Source organism: Rhinolophus sinicus, chromosome 3 (assembly GCF_057876585.1).
Source record: "Rhinolophus sinicus isolate RSI-liver-muscle chromosome 3, RSI-T2T, whole genome shotgun sequence".
NCBI classification, from domain to species: domain Eukaryota; kingdom Metazoa; phylum Chordata; class Mammalia; order Chiroptera; family Rhinolophidae; genus Rhinolophus; species Rhinolophus sinicus.
Window position 1 is genome coordinate 114,885,098 of NC_142503.1, and position 16,956 is coordinate 114,902,053.

Below are 16,956 nucleotides of genomic sequence, written 5' to 3' on the forward strand. Positions count from 1 at the left end.
ATGGCAAATAAGCAAATGAAAAGATGCTCAACATCATATGTTATTAGGGAAACACAAATTATAATGAGACACCACTGCACACCTATTAGAGTGGCCAAAATCCAAAACACTGACAACACAAAATGCTGGCAAGGATATGGAGTAACAGGATCTCTCATTCATTGCTGGAAGGAAAGCAAAATGGTGCAGCCACTTTGGAAGACAATTTGGCAGTTTCTTACAAAACTGCAGATACTCTTAGAACACAATCCAGCAAACACACTCCTTGGTATTAACCCAAAGGAGTTGATAACTTTTGTCTGCATAAAAACCTGTGTATGGATGTTTACAGTGCTTTATTGACAATTGCCAAACTTGAAAACAACCCAGATATCCTTAAGTAGGTGAATGGATAAATAAACCATCCAGGGAATGGAATATTATTCAGCACTAAAAGAGAGAGAAAGAGCACACACTATCAAGCCATGAAATGACATGGAAGAAACTTAACTGCAAATTACTAAGTGAAAGACGCCAATCTAAAAAGCCCACATACTGTATGACTCCAAATATATGACATTCTAGAAAAGGCAAAACTATGAAGACCGCAAAGATTAGTGGTTGGGAGAGGGACAGATGAATAGGCAGAGCACAGGGGATTTTTAGGGCAGCGAGAGTGTTCTGTATGATACCATAATGTTGAGTACATGTAACTATACATTTGTCCAAACCCATAAAATGTACACCACCAAGAGTGACCCTAATGTAAACTATAGACCAGGAGTGATAATGATGTGTCAATGTAGGTTCATCGATTTTAACAAATATAGCACTTTGGTGTATGAAATGGATGGGGGTATATGGGAATTTTCTGTGCTTTCTGCTCAATTTTGTTGTGAATCTACAACTGCTCTTAAAAATAGTCTATTTTTTAAAAACTGTGTGGATTTCTTGTGAATCAATTTCTTGTGAACCATTAGAGAAAAGCCACACCCATAAATCTCACCTTGAGCTTCCTGTAAGGGTCCTGAGGGACAGTGCTCCTAAAATTCTTAGAGGACCTTTGTTTAATAAAGAGGGTCTGTGAGCCCTGGCATGTCCCCAAGATCCTTAGGTCTTTGTTGGGCATGACATTAAATGTCCTGGGGCCTTAAGAGCTTTACACTCACTCCCTTGGCTCACAGTTAAGCCATCTTTTCTGACAATACCCTAGATCTGAATTCTTTCCATAAGACTTATTTTGAGAATAGTCTGCCATTCGGAGAGACTGGAAAGGAGAGCTTTATTTTCTAATTCACTACTTTCTAGTTTCTTTATATTTAACAATTCTTTCCTTAGTTTATCTCTCTTAGTCCAATCAGACTGTCACAACAGAATACCAGAGACTGGGTGGTTTGTAAACAACCACCATTTATTTCTCACAGGTCTGGAAGCTGGAAGTCCAAGATCAGGGTGCCAGCAGTGGGAGGGGGGGGCGGGGGGAGGGGGTTGGTGAAGCCCTCTGCTGGGTTAAAATGCCAACTTCTCACCGTGTTCTCTCATGGTGGAAGGGGCTAGGGAACTCTGTGGGACCTCTTTTATAAAAGCCCTAATCCCATCCAAGAGCGCTCCACTCTCATGACCTAACTAAGTACCACATCTCCTCATAACATCACACTGGGCACTAGATTTAGCATATGAATTTGGGGAGACACAATCATGCCATAACACTCTCTCCTATCATATTTTACTATAAGCAGCAAGAAATTGCCAGACAACCCCTTTAAAGATCTCTGGAAATATTCTTATACTATTCATTACAACCATTTTCTATTTTCCACATTACCATAGGTGACAATGTTACTAAACTTTCTGCTGTTATAGAACAAGGAATTTTTTTTTCCCTCCGCTGAAAGAAATGACATTTTTTCACTTTCCATCTTCACTGACATCCTCCTTGAGGGCCATCAGGCTTCCACTAACAACCTCTTCAGGGTCCTCCCACCTTCTGCCCACTGTCTAGTCCTGTCTAGTTTACCTTCAGTCACCATTACATTTTAGGTTTTTGTTACACGGCATCCCACTTCCAGATGCCAAAATCTACTTCAGTTTCTATGACTACATAACACATTACTCTAAAATTTAGTAGCTTAAAAGAACAATATTTATTTTGCTCAAGAATCTGTAATTTGGGCAGGCCTTGCTGGGGATAAGTCATTTCTGCTCCACTCAAGGGAGATATAAACAACAACAAAGATTTATACATGCTACAACAGATGTTTAGAGTAGTAACGCAGACACTAGGAGGCAGTAGTTAATTCCATTTGGGAAATCATAGAAAAAGTAACACTTGACCCAAGGTTAGGGGCTGACATGAAGAGGACCAGGAATATGAAACAGTAGGTCAGCTTTGGGAAACCGCATCACATTGGCAAAAGTAAGTCCACTGAGGTAGGAGAGTGGAAAGGAAGTAACTGGTGAGAGTTGAGGCTGAAAAGAAGGCTGAGATGTTTCTAGAGGAGGAAGCAAAAGGCCTAGGGTCAAATCAGCTGTAACACGACCAGCAGCTAAGCCATGGGGATGAGCTGCTACTGGGAACTATTGAGGACTATGAAGAACTGCAACTGCTAAAGAAAAAAAGGCCCCTCAGATGAGAGTCAGTTATAAGAAAGAATGCCAAGAGGTTGTGGAGAGAGGTTGTTGAGAGCTACCACTCTAGTGGTAGCTGACAGAAAAGCTACGAGGAAGGACAGCAAGACAAGCCCTCAACTGGAGCAGCCAGAAGGTCAGGCTGGGGTTCCCCCGCACGTTCTGTGTTTCTAATTCATACACCTCAACCTTTACCTTGGAGAGGGAGAAAGTTGTCCCCACTGTCAACTTAACAGGCAAAGGTGGTAGTGACCATGTGACCAAGAGAATTTTAATATACTTTTCCTCCAGGAAATCTACAGAATCTCAGTGAGAACTGCAATTATTTATACATCCAAATTCTTCTCTCAGGTTCACAGTATAAAGCATAAACCTGGGAGGGAAAGGCTGTATGTCTCGCTCTCGCTCTCTATCATTTAACCTATTAGATTCCTATATGACCACACATTAATCTTTTATTTATTTATTTATTAGATTTTATTTGGGAAGGGGAATAGGACTTTATTGGGGAACAGTGTGTACTTCCAGGACTTTTTTCCAAGTCAAGTTGTTGTCCTTTCAATCTTAGTTGTGGAGGGTGCCGTTCAGCTTCAAGTTGTTGTCCTTTCAGTCTTAGTTGTGGAGGGCGCAGCTCAGCTCCAGGTCCAGTTGCTGTTGCTAGTTGCAGGGGGCACAGCCCACCATCCCTTGCGGGACTCGAACCAGCAACCTTGTGGTTGAGAGGACGCACTCCAACCAACTGTGCCATCCGGGAGCTCAGCGGCAGCTCAGCTCAAGGAGCCATGTTCAATCTTAGTTGCAGGGGGCACTGCCCACCATCCCTTGCGGGACTCGAGGAATACAACTGGCAACCTTGTGGTTGAGAGCCCACTGGCCCATGTGGGAATCCAACTGGCAGCCCTCAGAGTTAGGAGCATGGAACTCTAACCGCCTGAGCCACCGGGCCGGCCCTAATCTTTTATTTCAAACCCACCAGAAGCCAACGGCACGAACCCTATACTGAATCCTGACTGTCTATTACAAGTTTTCTCCTCAGAAGTGAAGTTTTTATTTGGCAGTGGCACTTTTTGGAATAGAATTGAGAACAACATTTAAGGAAAGGTTATCACTCTGTAAAATAAATGCTATCTTAGCAGGCCTTCCTTTCCTGACAGATATAAAATCTAACTGGAGTCATGATGGCAACAGAAGATGCTGTCAGTTCTTACAGCGCAAGTGGACAAGAATTATAGTGGAAATTTCAAATAGAATCACGGGTGCAACAACTATAGCCACTCAGATAACAACTTCAAGTAGATAGGTATGGAGAATGCAAGCACAAAAAACTGTCTCCAATAAACTGATAAACCATGAACACTATTCCCTGAAGCCCAAATTTCACTTTTAGTTGAAAACAAGATGATGTGAAACTTAATAGAACCTTATCAGACAAAAAAACACCTATTTTTTTAAAAATTTGGATGCAGGTAGCTCTAGCAGGAACGGGTGGGTCGCTATTTTACTGTTTCAACACTAATACTGCTCAGTTATTTATCTGTGTTTTTCTGGTTTTTGGTCCTGTAACCAGCTGCCTATAGTGCTATAACTTCTGTTTAAAAAAAAAAAAACAATTCTCATTGACCAGCAAATGGCCGTTGCCCCTGTGTGGGCAGCACCTTCATGGCAGCACCTACAGGCCCCTGGCTCAGCTGGAGTAACAGGGTGCTGGACCCAACAATCACCAGCTGCAGACAAGCTGGCAGAATGCCACGTGGCACTGCAATGAACCACCTGCAACTACTTCCCTTGCAGTCTGGGGCCATTATGTGTTCTACACAGATACAGTAATATCCCACTTTAGAATCTCCAGGCACTAATATGCTGTGTTCTCAGTTCTGGGAGCCCACCCCAAAATCAGAGGGAACAGGAAAAGTCCAACTTAACAACTTGCTAAATTAGCCTACTTTGAAATAAACATTATATTATCTTTTAATTATTTATTTTAGTAGCTCTATTTAACATCTTTTTTTTAATGGAAATCTTTAAGTAAAATCTTGAAGATGGGCAGCAGAAATTCTTATGTTCTTTTGACATATGCAATTTCTTTATCTCAAAAATGGCCCTAGAGAAATCCTAATACACCAAAAAGGACTCACGTTCCACTCAACAAAAGGTAAACAAAAGTTCCCAATGCTATCAAAAAAAAAAAAAAAAAAATCAAGGTATTTTTCCTTTGTTTAGCTAAAAATGTTTGAAGGTTAGCATTTGGACTAGTTGATTAGAATCTAGTGTAATAATCTATTCTGAAGAGTGAACAAATATATTTTGTCTACTGTCAAAAGGATAGACAAGCAGAAAAACAAACTGTGTTTGGGTAGTGATCTGGGTAGGAGGAGGTTGGGGCGGGGGAGAGAAGTACATTACAGCTTATGGCATTGGCCACTGCTACAAAGCCCACTCTCCATCACACAGCTTAAAGATTTGCGGAAACAAACACATTTTCTGAAAAACCTCCCTAAGACAACCTACAGAATTGCAACACTCATTTTAGAGGCAAGAGGTCTAATAATAGAGAAACAAGAAAAGGATATTAAACATCGGACCTGAAATCATACAACTCCTAGAGAAAATAGAGGGGGAAAAACTCCTTGATATTGGTCTTGACAATGATTTTATGGATATGACACCAAAAGCACAAGCAACAAAAAGAAAAATAAGTAAGTGGGACAACATCAAACTAAAACACTTCTGCATAGTGAAACAAACAGTGAACAAAAATCAATGGCAACCTAAGGAATGCAAGAAAATACTTGCAAACCACATATCCAATAAGGAGTTAATATCCAAACTATTCTAGGAACTCAAACAATTCATTGGTTGAAAAACAAAAAAATCTGATTAAAAAATGGGCAGAGGACCTGAGTAGACATTTTTCCAAAGAAGACATACAAATAGCCAACTGGTATATGAAAAGATGCTCAGTGTCACTAATCATCAGGGAAATGCAAGTCAAAACCACCATGACATATCATCTCACACATGTTGGAATGGCTTCATTCAAGAAGACAAGATATAACAAGTGTTGACGAGGACGGGGAGAAAAGGAAAGCTTTAGACACCAGTGGTGGGAATGTAAACAGGTACAGCTGCTATGGAAGGCAGTGTGGAGGTTCTCCCAAACCCTTAAAAGTAGAACTACCATAATCCAGCAATCCCACTTCTGGGTATACATCCAAAGGAAATAAAATCAGGAACTCAACTAGATATCCTGTACCCCCATGTTCATTACAGCATTATTCATAATAGCCGAGCAATGGAAACAACCTAAGTGTCCATAATGGATAAATGGATAAAGAAAGTATGGTATATCTTTTATTATAACATACTATGGTTATGTGTACACACACACACACACACACACACACACACACACAAACTAGAATATTATTCAGCCATGAGAAAGAAGGAAATTATGCCATTTGCAACAACGTGGATGAACCCTGAGAGCATTATGCTAAAGACATAAGTCAAAGAAAGACAAATACTGTATGATCTCATTTATATGTAGAATCTAAAAAAAAAAAGCTGAACGAATAGAAACAGTAGAACTGTGGTTGCCAGGGGCTGCTAGGTGGGGGAAATGGGAAGATGGTGGTCAAAAGGTATAAATGTTCAGATAAAAGATGACTAAGTCCTGGGGATCTAATATACAGCCTAGTGACAATAATTAACAATACTGTATTGCATATTCGAAAATTGCTAAAAGAGTCGATCTTAAATGTTCTCACCACAAAAACAAGTAATTATGTGAGATGACGAAGGCGTTAACTACAAGTATTGTGGTAGACGTTTCACACCATAATATATGTGTATCAAACCACATTGTACACCTTAACCTTATACAATGTTCTATGCCAACTGTATCTCAATAAAGCTGGGGAGGAAAAAGAATAAACAAAGAAAATAGGTGTCTACCATACACAAATAATGAGCAATTTAAAACGCCTACTCATTTTTCGTGTTTATCAATCTGTGTTAACCCAGTTTGCCTTCATTGACTATACATCAATTCAGGAGACTATCATCTTGACTGTAGGTCCTTAAATGTATAAATTTAAAAAACATGCTGTATTAGAAAGTGCCAGAGTATCCCACATATTTATACCTTTCTCAGGTGTCAATAATAATAACATTTCCTTGTAGGCTAAGGTAAGAATTGTGATCTTCGTCTTAAGAGCCACAGAAACTTACTGATACTGTTTAATCAGAGGAGTGCTTGTGACCAGATTTGCATTAAAAGAGGAAGACTCCGGCAGGCCCGGTGGCTCAGGCGGTTAGAGCTCCACGGTCCTAACTCCTAAGGCTGCTGGTTCGATTCCCACATGGGCCAGTGGGCTCTCAACCACAAGGTTGCCGGTTCAACTCCTCGAGTCCCACAAGGGATGGTGGGCTCTGCCTCCTGCAACTAAGATTGAACACGGACCTTGAGCTGAGCTGCCGCTGAGCTCCCGGATGGCTCAGTTGGTTGGAATAAGCGTCCTCTCAACCACAAGGTTGCCGGTTCGACTCCCGCAAGGGATGGTGGGCTGTGCCCTCTGCAACTAGAAAACGGCAACTGGACCTGGAGCTGAGCTGTGCCCTCCACAACTAAGATTGAAAGGACAACTTGACTTGGAAAAAAGTCCTGGAAGTCCACACTGTTCCCCAGTAAAGTCCTGTTCCCCTTCCCCAATAAAATCTTTTAAAAAAAAAAAGAAAAAAAGAGGAAGACTCCAGTTATAGCATGGAGAATTCGTTTCTGATGTGTATAGGGGAAGAGGGGGGATTTGAAAGGGTAGAGGGATGGAACTATTGTAAAAGATTGGATAAAATATCATTGCAGGGGTACATATGAATAAAACCTTTGATAATAATCTATGTCCAGATTATGGACTATTATATATGATAGCAGCAGAAAGAAAAAAGGATGAATTCTAAAGATGTTTAGAAAGTCAAATTCACAGGACTTGGCTCTCCACAGCATCTGGGGAGCAAGGCTGAGGAAGCGCTCAAAAAGCTAGTTGATTTTTGGTTAGAGGAATAGAATGAATGGTGATTCCATGTGTTAAGAAAAGGGACACTAGAACAGAAGTGGGGTTTAGGAGAACAGACATGAGTCTGATTTGAAGCACACTGAGTTTGAGATAAAGCACCAAGAAGTGTTTGGCACATATTCAAGGAGCAGATGTTATCGTTACTATGATAACCAGCCTAAATTTCCCACTTTTTGTTACATGTAGGGTCCTCTCATATCCAGGTACACCTCCACTTAAGACCGATATGGCTGATGGGAATGTAGTGTCAGTTTCTCCTCATGAAGTATGGGTCACATACAGGGGATCCCTGGAGCTCTTGCCCTTAGATGAAGGCTTGGACTTTTTGTAATAGTGTTCCCAACCCCACAGCTCCAAGACTTTAGAGTGCAGCCTGCTTCTCACCTGACTGTTCTTCCCAAGGTTACTGCATCAAAAGTAGATGATTATCTCTTATTCGCCAGCTCTGTCCCAAGACCCAGCCAGACAAGTAGAGAATCTGGTTACTATTCAACTGTTCCACTTTACTTAAGAAGAAATGTTGGCAATATTCAAGAAATCACAGCACTCTTCTATGCCTCATTGACCATTTATCATACATCTGAACAAAAACATACCATCTAAATTCTAAATATAGCATGACTTTTTTTCCTTCTCCAAGAAAAGCATGATACTCTGTAGAAAATTTTCCAACACACACGTTGTACACATATTTTTCATTTCCTCAATCTTCACAAACAGAATCTTAAGAAATCTCTTAAGTATTGAGGAACATACATAAAATACTGTGTGTGTGTGTGTGTGTGTATATATATATATATATACACACACACACACACACACACACACATACACACACACACACACACACACACACACACTATAATTGAAAAAGACTCTCTCCTTGACTAAACTTTAATCAAGCTCCTCTGAACCCTCTTCTGAACTAGGCCTCAGTCCTTGGGCTTCCATATTCATTTATGCATCACTCAGTTTAGCAAGAATCCTGCTAAGTTAGTTTAGCAAGAATCCCCTACCCTCGTGTTGTGCAGGGTGTCATGCGGGGTCTCAGCTCCTGCTCCCCACATAAGAACGCAGGATATGGTGAGGCCAAAAAGGAACACCCACGGAGCCATAGGTAGGGGAGTCATACCACTATATTCTTGCTGGAGGCTGGATTCACACAACCGGCAACCTGCTGTCCGCTTTTCTGCCTGCCAACCAACCAACTCCCCTCGACTCGACTGACTCTCCAGTGCAGCCGCGGCAGTTATATCAGTGGCCAATTGGCTAACCAGCTACAGCTGATGGTCAACCACCCACAGCCAACAGCCATCTACTACCCGAGCCAGCACCTTTCCACGTGAGGCTGAGAGCCTGGAAACTGCTCTCCTGGGCTTTGTCCCCACAACCCCCCACCCCTGATGTTTCCTCTTAATTTCTATCCATTACCCATCCTGCTCTTTGGCTACAAATCCCCACTTGTCCAAGCTGTATTCAGAATTGAGCACAGTTCTATACTGAGGTTTCTTTTCCCTTGTTGCAATAGTTCCTGAATAAAACCCATTTTTACCACTTTAACAACTGTCCAGTTCTGGTTTCTTTGACAATATGAAGCAATATTTCTTAGATCCATTGCTTTGTTTCCCACTCTATTTCCCTGAATAACACTCTAAATGTCTTCATAATATTGCTTAACAATAAATTTCACTTCTTATGTATCTGGAAATGTTTTTATCTGACCCTTATAGTTGATGGATCTATGAGTATGGAATTTTAAGTTCAAAACATTTTCCCTCATAACTTTGAAACATGGCATATTACCTCCCAGCATTTTTTATTATTACTGAGCAACTTGATGCCTGCTTATTTCTTCTTGCCTTTCTGGAAGCTTTTAAAATGTTTTGCATATCCAACTCTACTCAGAAAATCTCAGCAATGTGTCTCGCTATGAATCTTTTTATTCATCTGACTAGTGCTTGGTATATCTTTTTAATATAGACTTCTGTATTTTTCTTAAGCTTTCTGAAATTTTCTTCTATTATTTATTTGATTATTTCCTCCCCTATATTTTCTCTCTTGGGATCTTCTGTTAGTCTGATATTGAGTCTCTGAGACTTTTTTCTCCATTATATCTTTTGTTCTCCCATACTTTCCTCTTTCTTTTTGCTATATGTTCTAGGAAGTGGCCTTGTCTTTCTTTTTCAGTTCTTTCTTTTGAAAAATGTTTACAGCAGTCATTTATTTTCAAAGAACTCCGATTGTTCCTTTAGCTCTTTGTTCCCATGGCATCCTGCTCATGTTTTATGGACACACTATCTTAAAATTCTGTAAAAAAACTAGTTAGAATTTTTTTTTCTTTACATTGTCTTCTTTTCCCTGAATATTCTTTGGGGATAATAATCTTTGGCAGTAGTCCCTGGGATTAGTTTTATTTTTCTTGTTTGCTTTTTTTTCTTTCCTGCTCCCAGTTTTCCTCATATATTTGGAAATTCTTCAAACTTGTTTTTATTTAAGTATAAAGGATACACTGATCATTAGTGGGAGCTGACATGAGTTTCTTCTCTTCCTGAATAGATGTTTCTGACAGGTTTCTCTATATGGGAGCCTGACTGAGAGACCTGTCTGTGTGGGTGGGTTATATGAACTGCTAAACTTTAGGGTGTGCAGGCAGATGCCTGGTTGTTAGCCAGTGTTCCTTCATTGCCTGGACTTCATTTTGGTTGTTATCATGCAATCAATCAATCAATCAATCAATCAATCAATCAAGCTAGCTGGGATAAATCTCTAAAACAGCTTAGGGAGATATACTGCTTATCTTTGGTTGTATAACAAACCTTCCCTAAGGTTTAGCAAAGCTTAGTGGCTTAAAACTATTTAGGTCACAGTCTTGTGGGTCAGCAATTTAGGCTGGGATCAACTAGGTGACTGGTTCTTGTCTTAGCTCCACTTCCTCATGCGTTTGTGGTCAGCGGCAGGTTAACTAGGTGGCTGTGATTATGAGGGTGACGAGCTCTTGGCTGAGGCAATAGGGGTCACTATGCCTCGTATCTCTCTCATCCTGCGGCATGCTAATCTAGACTTGTTCACATGATAGTATTTGTTCATTCCCAGTACACATGTAGAACAGTTTCAGAATCATTAACCTATAACCCTATGAGGAACAACTTTATCAACTAGAGCACAGTGTTTATGTAAACTTTTGTCTTTAGTCTTTCAGTTTCCAGTCAAACACTCTTTTCCAAACACTCTTTCTGTCACGTCCCACACGACAAAGGTTGTGGGGAGCAAGGGCGATGCAGGGTTAAGAAAAGACAGTACCATGAATAGAGTTTAAGTGGGGCCAAGGGACATGCAGCCTCAAGGACTGAGCATACCTAATTGGGCCTGAGCATCAGCTTTTATTAGTTAGGTGAGGAAGTAAAGGAGATAAAGCTTGTCAATCTCAGATCGTGAATCCCATACATCACAATAGGAAACTGATTCAAGCCAATCTCACTTGCCTGCAGGCAGCTGAACCTTAAGTCTCAGGATGTCTGTACTTCCCCAAGGGACAAAACCTTTATGCATATGAATAGATGGAGAGCACATCATTGAATCTCCTGCCTTGCAGGTTGTCGGAAGGAATGTAGCCACAGAGGCAGAGGCTCCCTTAGCCTGGGAAGATGGGGGGCTGTGCCCACCTCTATGAACCCCGTGGGTTCTCCTGTTGGTCCCCACTCGACTGCGCCTGGCTTGAGTTGTCCCCACCCTGTGGGGAATCTTACTCATCATTGGCTGACCAGCCATCATTGGGGGCCAAACAGGGAGACATAAGGTGCAAGCACAAAGGTGAAGCAAAGTCCCTAAAAGGATCTGTCTCACAGACTCTCCTTTCTTTAGGGGCAGGTACATGGAGACAGACAGGTAGGCTGCTGCGTGGCAACATTTTTCCCGTTCCTTCAGTGAGGTTATAAATTTCAAACAAATTTGTTAGGTTCTTTTGTCATAGTCTGCATTCCATTCTGGGATCCCTCAAACTTCTGGTTGACTTTTTAAATTTGCATATATTAAACTTTTCACACTGCAAAGTTCTATGGATTTTGACAAATGCATAGTGTCTATGTCCATTGCAAGTTTATTTCATCACCCTAAAAACTCCCATGTGCTTCCCCTAGGCAAACAATCCCCCTTCCTTAAACCCAACAACCACTGATCTGCTTTCCATTCATACACTTCTGCCCTTTCTAGAATGTCATATAAATGGAATCATTCAGTAAACAGCTTTTTCAGTCAGGCTTCTTTAACTTACTTATTAGCAAAACGCATTTAAGATGCATCCATGTTGTAGCATTAATACCTCATTCCTGCTTATCACCGAATAATTGTCGTGCGGGAGACCCTGCTCGCTGCGTCATTTGCCGTGCGCGCAGGCCCCCTCGCGGCGCCATCCCTCAGGCGGGGCAGCCTGCGGGGTCTCTGCTCCCGCTCCCCACACAAGAACGCAGGATACGGTGAGGCCGAAAAGGAACACCCACGGAGCCATAGGTAGGGGAGTCATACCACTATGGTCTCACTGGAGGCTGGGCCCACCGGACGCGTGACCTGCCGTCCGCCTTTCCGAGACAGACCGACCAATGACTCTCCTCCACTCTCTTGATTCTGTTCCTCTCTCTCGGCTCTCCTCTTCCGCTCTCCTGGGCCCTCCTCTTCCGCTCTCCTCGGCCCTCCGTAGTTGCAGCAGTTATACCAGCGGCCAATTGGCTAACCGGCCACAGCCGACAGCCAATCAGCCACAGCCGACGGCCATTCACCACCCGAGCCAGCACCCCTTCACGTGAGGCCGAGAGCCTGTAAACTACTTTCTGGGGCTCTGTCCCCACAATAATATTCCATTGTATGGTTATACCCTAGTTTATCCATTCATCTACTGAAGGATTTCTCGGTTCCATGCAGTTTTTTATAATTATGAATAAAGTTGGAAATTGTGAATAAAGCACATGAACCTTTTTGTGTGAACATCCATTTTCAAATCAATTTGGTAGATACCTAAGTATTTACCTGTTGACCTTATCCAAAATGTCAACCTTTCACTCTTAACACTGTCTCCCTCCATCTATTTTTCTCCTTTGCAGTTATCACCTTCTAACACACGATATACTTTGATAATTTGTCATTCCTCTACCTCATAAAATATAAACCAACAGAAGTCATAAGTTTTTGTTTGTTTGTTGATTAGTCGGTGGGTGTTAGACACATATGGGAAGACACTGAGTTGTGTGGCTTTGGGGCAAGGACTAAAGGGACAGTTGCCATTTTCTCTGTGTGGAATCCTCCTCCTGTGCAGCCTGCAGGCAGGTGCCATCTTTCCTGTGTTTAGCCCTCCCACACGCATGGCCAAATCTGAATCTGAACTGGTCTGGTGAGCTCTGCTCCCTCTATCCTGGTGACTCCCTGGGTCCAGGCCCCATCCACTCACCCAATACTGGAGGCACCATGAAAAGAAAATGCTTTGAATCGATTCAGGACATTGAGGCAGCCACGACAGCGCAATTAAAGACACTCGCAAAAGAGGACTTCCAGAACTGCTTCAGAAAGTGGCAAGAATGATGGCACTAAGTGTGTTCGAAGTGAGGGGGAGTATTTTGAGGGGGATACATGGCAATGTACCTTTTACTGCAATTTTTTTTTTTAATTTAAACATTCACTGTATTTTTTAAGCAAGATAAACTAAAACCAAAATAAAATTAAAAAGGGAACTTATGCCAAAAGTTAAAGACAAGGAAGGTATCTTAAAAGCAGCGAGAGAAAAGAAGTTAATTACTTATAAGGGAGCTCCCATAAGACTGCCAGCTGATTTCTCAACAGAAACTTTGCAGGTCAGAATGGACTCACAAGAAATATTCAAAATAATGAAAGGCAAGGACCTACAACCAAGATTACTCTACCCAGAAAGGCTATCATTTAAAATTGGACAGATAAAGAGCTTCCCAGACAAAAAAAAGCAAAGAAGTTCATCATCACCAAACGGGTATTACAACAAATGGAAGAGGGCCTATTTTAAGACAAGAAAAAACAAAAGATAAAAAATATGAATAATAAATTGACAAAAAATACATGTGTATCAACAATTACTATCAATGTAAGTGCTCCAATAAAAAAATATAGGGTGGTTGAATGGATAAGAAAACAAAACCCTTACATATGCTGCCTATAAGAGACTCACTTCAGGTTGAAAGACACACACAACTGAAAGTAAAGGGGTGGAAAAAGTTATTTCATGAAAATGGAAACAAACTAACAAAGTAAGTATGGTAGAAATATTTATACCAGACAAAATAGACTTTAAAACCAAGGCTATAACAAGAGACAAAAAAGGACCCAGTAAGGTCACTTCCTGGTATTTATCTGAAGAAACTCAAAACGCTACTTTGACGGGATATGTGCATCCATATGTTCATTGCAGCATTGTTTACAACTGCCAAGATGTGAAGGCATCCTGGGTGTCCATCGATGGATGAATGGATAAAGAGAAGATGGTACATATATACAATGGAATATTGCTCAGCTATGGAAGGGAATGGGTTCTTGCCATCTGCGATGGCATGGATGGACCTGGAGGGTGCTGTCCTGGATGGAGTATGTCAGACGGAGAAAGACAGATGCAATGTCATTTAACTTACATGTGGACTCTAAAGAACAAAATAAACAAACAAAACAGAAACAAACTCATAGATACAGAGAACATTTTGATGGTTGCCAGATGGGATTGGGGCTTAGGGGATTGGTGAAAAGGGGGAAAGGATTAAGGGACTAGACTCCTTAGGCTACACCCTTCAATCTGATGACTAGTTTGTTACAAAGTATTCAATGGGATGTAGGGTTTAGCATAAGGAGTATAATCAATAATATTGTGATAACTATGTGTGGTGTAAGATAGGTTCTAGATTCAGGGTGATAGATGGGAGGAGTGTTGGGGGAGAGGGTGATAAAGATGAAGGGATTAAGAAGTACAAATTGGTAGTTACAAAATAGTCATGGGGATGTAAAGTAAAGCACAGGGAATATAGTTAATAATATGTTAATAACTACATATAGTGGTAGGTGGGTACTAAACTAGTCAAGGGGATCACTTCTTAAATTATACAAATGTCTAACCACTATGCTTTACACCTGAAATTAATATAAAATAATACTGAATGTCAACCGTAATCGGAAAATTAAAAAGGGGAGAAAAATGAAGGGCAATAAGTGGTCCAAATTTCTGGGTATAAAACAAGTTAAGTCATGGGGATGTAACACACAGCATAAGGACTACAGTCAATAATACTATGACAGTGTGGATGGTGTCAGATGTTTCTGGACTTTTCAAGGTGATCACTTCTTTAGGTATATAAATTTTGAACTACTATGTGTATACCTGAAACTGATATAATGTTGTATGTTAGCTATATTTTTAATAAAAATAAAAAAAATAACCTAGAAGAAATGGCAAGTTCTTAGAAATAAACTTCCTAGACTGCATCACATAGAACTGGAAAATCTATATAGACCAATCAACAATAAGGAAATTGAAACAATCATCTTAAACCTCCCCAAACCAAAAGTTCAGGACCAGATGGCTTTTTTAGTGAATTCTACCAAACATTCAAAAATGATTTAATACCTGTTCTCCTCAAACTCTTCCAAAAAATTGAAAAGAGGTAATACTCCCTAACTCATCTTATGAAGCAAATATTACCATAATACCAAAACCTGGTAAGAATAACAAAGAAAACAATACAACAGACCAGTATCTCTAATGGATACAGAGGCAAAAATCTTAAACAAAATACTAGCAAATGGAATACAACAACACATTAAAAAGATTATACACCACGATCAAGTAGGGTTCATTACAGGGGCACAAGGATGGTGCAATATATGCAAATCAATCAATGTAATACACCACATAAACAAAATAAAGAATAAAAATCATATAATCGTATCAATAGATGCAGAATAAGCATTTGACAAGATACAACATCCATTCATGATTAAAACACTTAATAAAATGGGTACACAGGAAAACTACCTCAGCATAATAAAGGTCATATATGACAAACCCTCAGCTAATATTATACTTAATGGTGAGAAACTAAAAGTTTTTTCTAAACTAAGGAACAAGACAGGGATGCTCCGTGTCACCACTGTTATTCAACATAGTACTGGAAGTCCTAGCCAGAGCAATTAGGCAAGAGAAAGAAGTAAAAGGCATCTAAATTGGGAATGAAGAAGTTAAATTGTCACCTTTTGCACATGACAGAATTCTTTATTTAGAAAACCCTAAAGTCTCCACCAAAAAATTATTAGAAACAATATGAACAAATACAGTAAAGTTGCAGGATACAAAATCAATGTACAAATCCACTGTATTCCTATAGAGTAATAATGAAATTTCAGAAAAAGAAACAAAAATAATAATAATTCCTTTTGCAATTGCAAGAAGAAGAAAATACCTAGGAATAAACTTAAAGGATGTGAAGGACCTATACACTTTAAGACATTATTAAAAGAAATTGAAGAAGACACAAAGAAAAGGAAAGCTATTCTGTGTTTGTGGATTGGAAGAATCAATACAGCTCATATGGCCATATTACACAAAGCAATATACAGATTTAATGCAATCTGCACCAAAATACCAATGACATTTTTTTAAAGAAATAGAACAAAAAGTCATCTGCTTTGTATGGAATCACAAAAGACCCTGAGCAATCCAAAGCAATCCTGAGAAAAAAGAATAAGGCTGGAGGTATCACATTCCCAGACTTCAGCTTGTACTACAAAGCGACAACAATCAAAACAGCATAGTGTTGGCAGAAAAACCGACACAGACCAATGGTATAGAACTAAGAACCCATAAATAAACCCACATATATACGGGCAGATAATTTTCAAAACGTAACCAAAAAAGTAGCCAAAAACAATGGAAAAAAGAAAGCATCTTCAATAAATGGTGCTGGGAAAACTGGAAAGCCACGTGCAAAAAAATGTTGCTATACTACTACAGTGTTTTCCCGAAAGTAAGACCTAGCTGGACCATCAGCTCTAGTGCATCTTTTGGAGCAAAAATTAATATAAGATCCGGTATTATATTATATTATATTATATTATATTATATTATATTATATTATATTATATTATATTATATTATATCATACACCCGGTATTATATTACACTAATTATATCATATTATACCCAGTATTATATTTATTATATTATATTATATATTATAATTATATTATATAAGATCCAGTCTTATATTATATTACATATTAA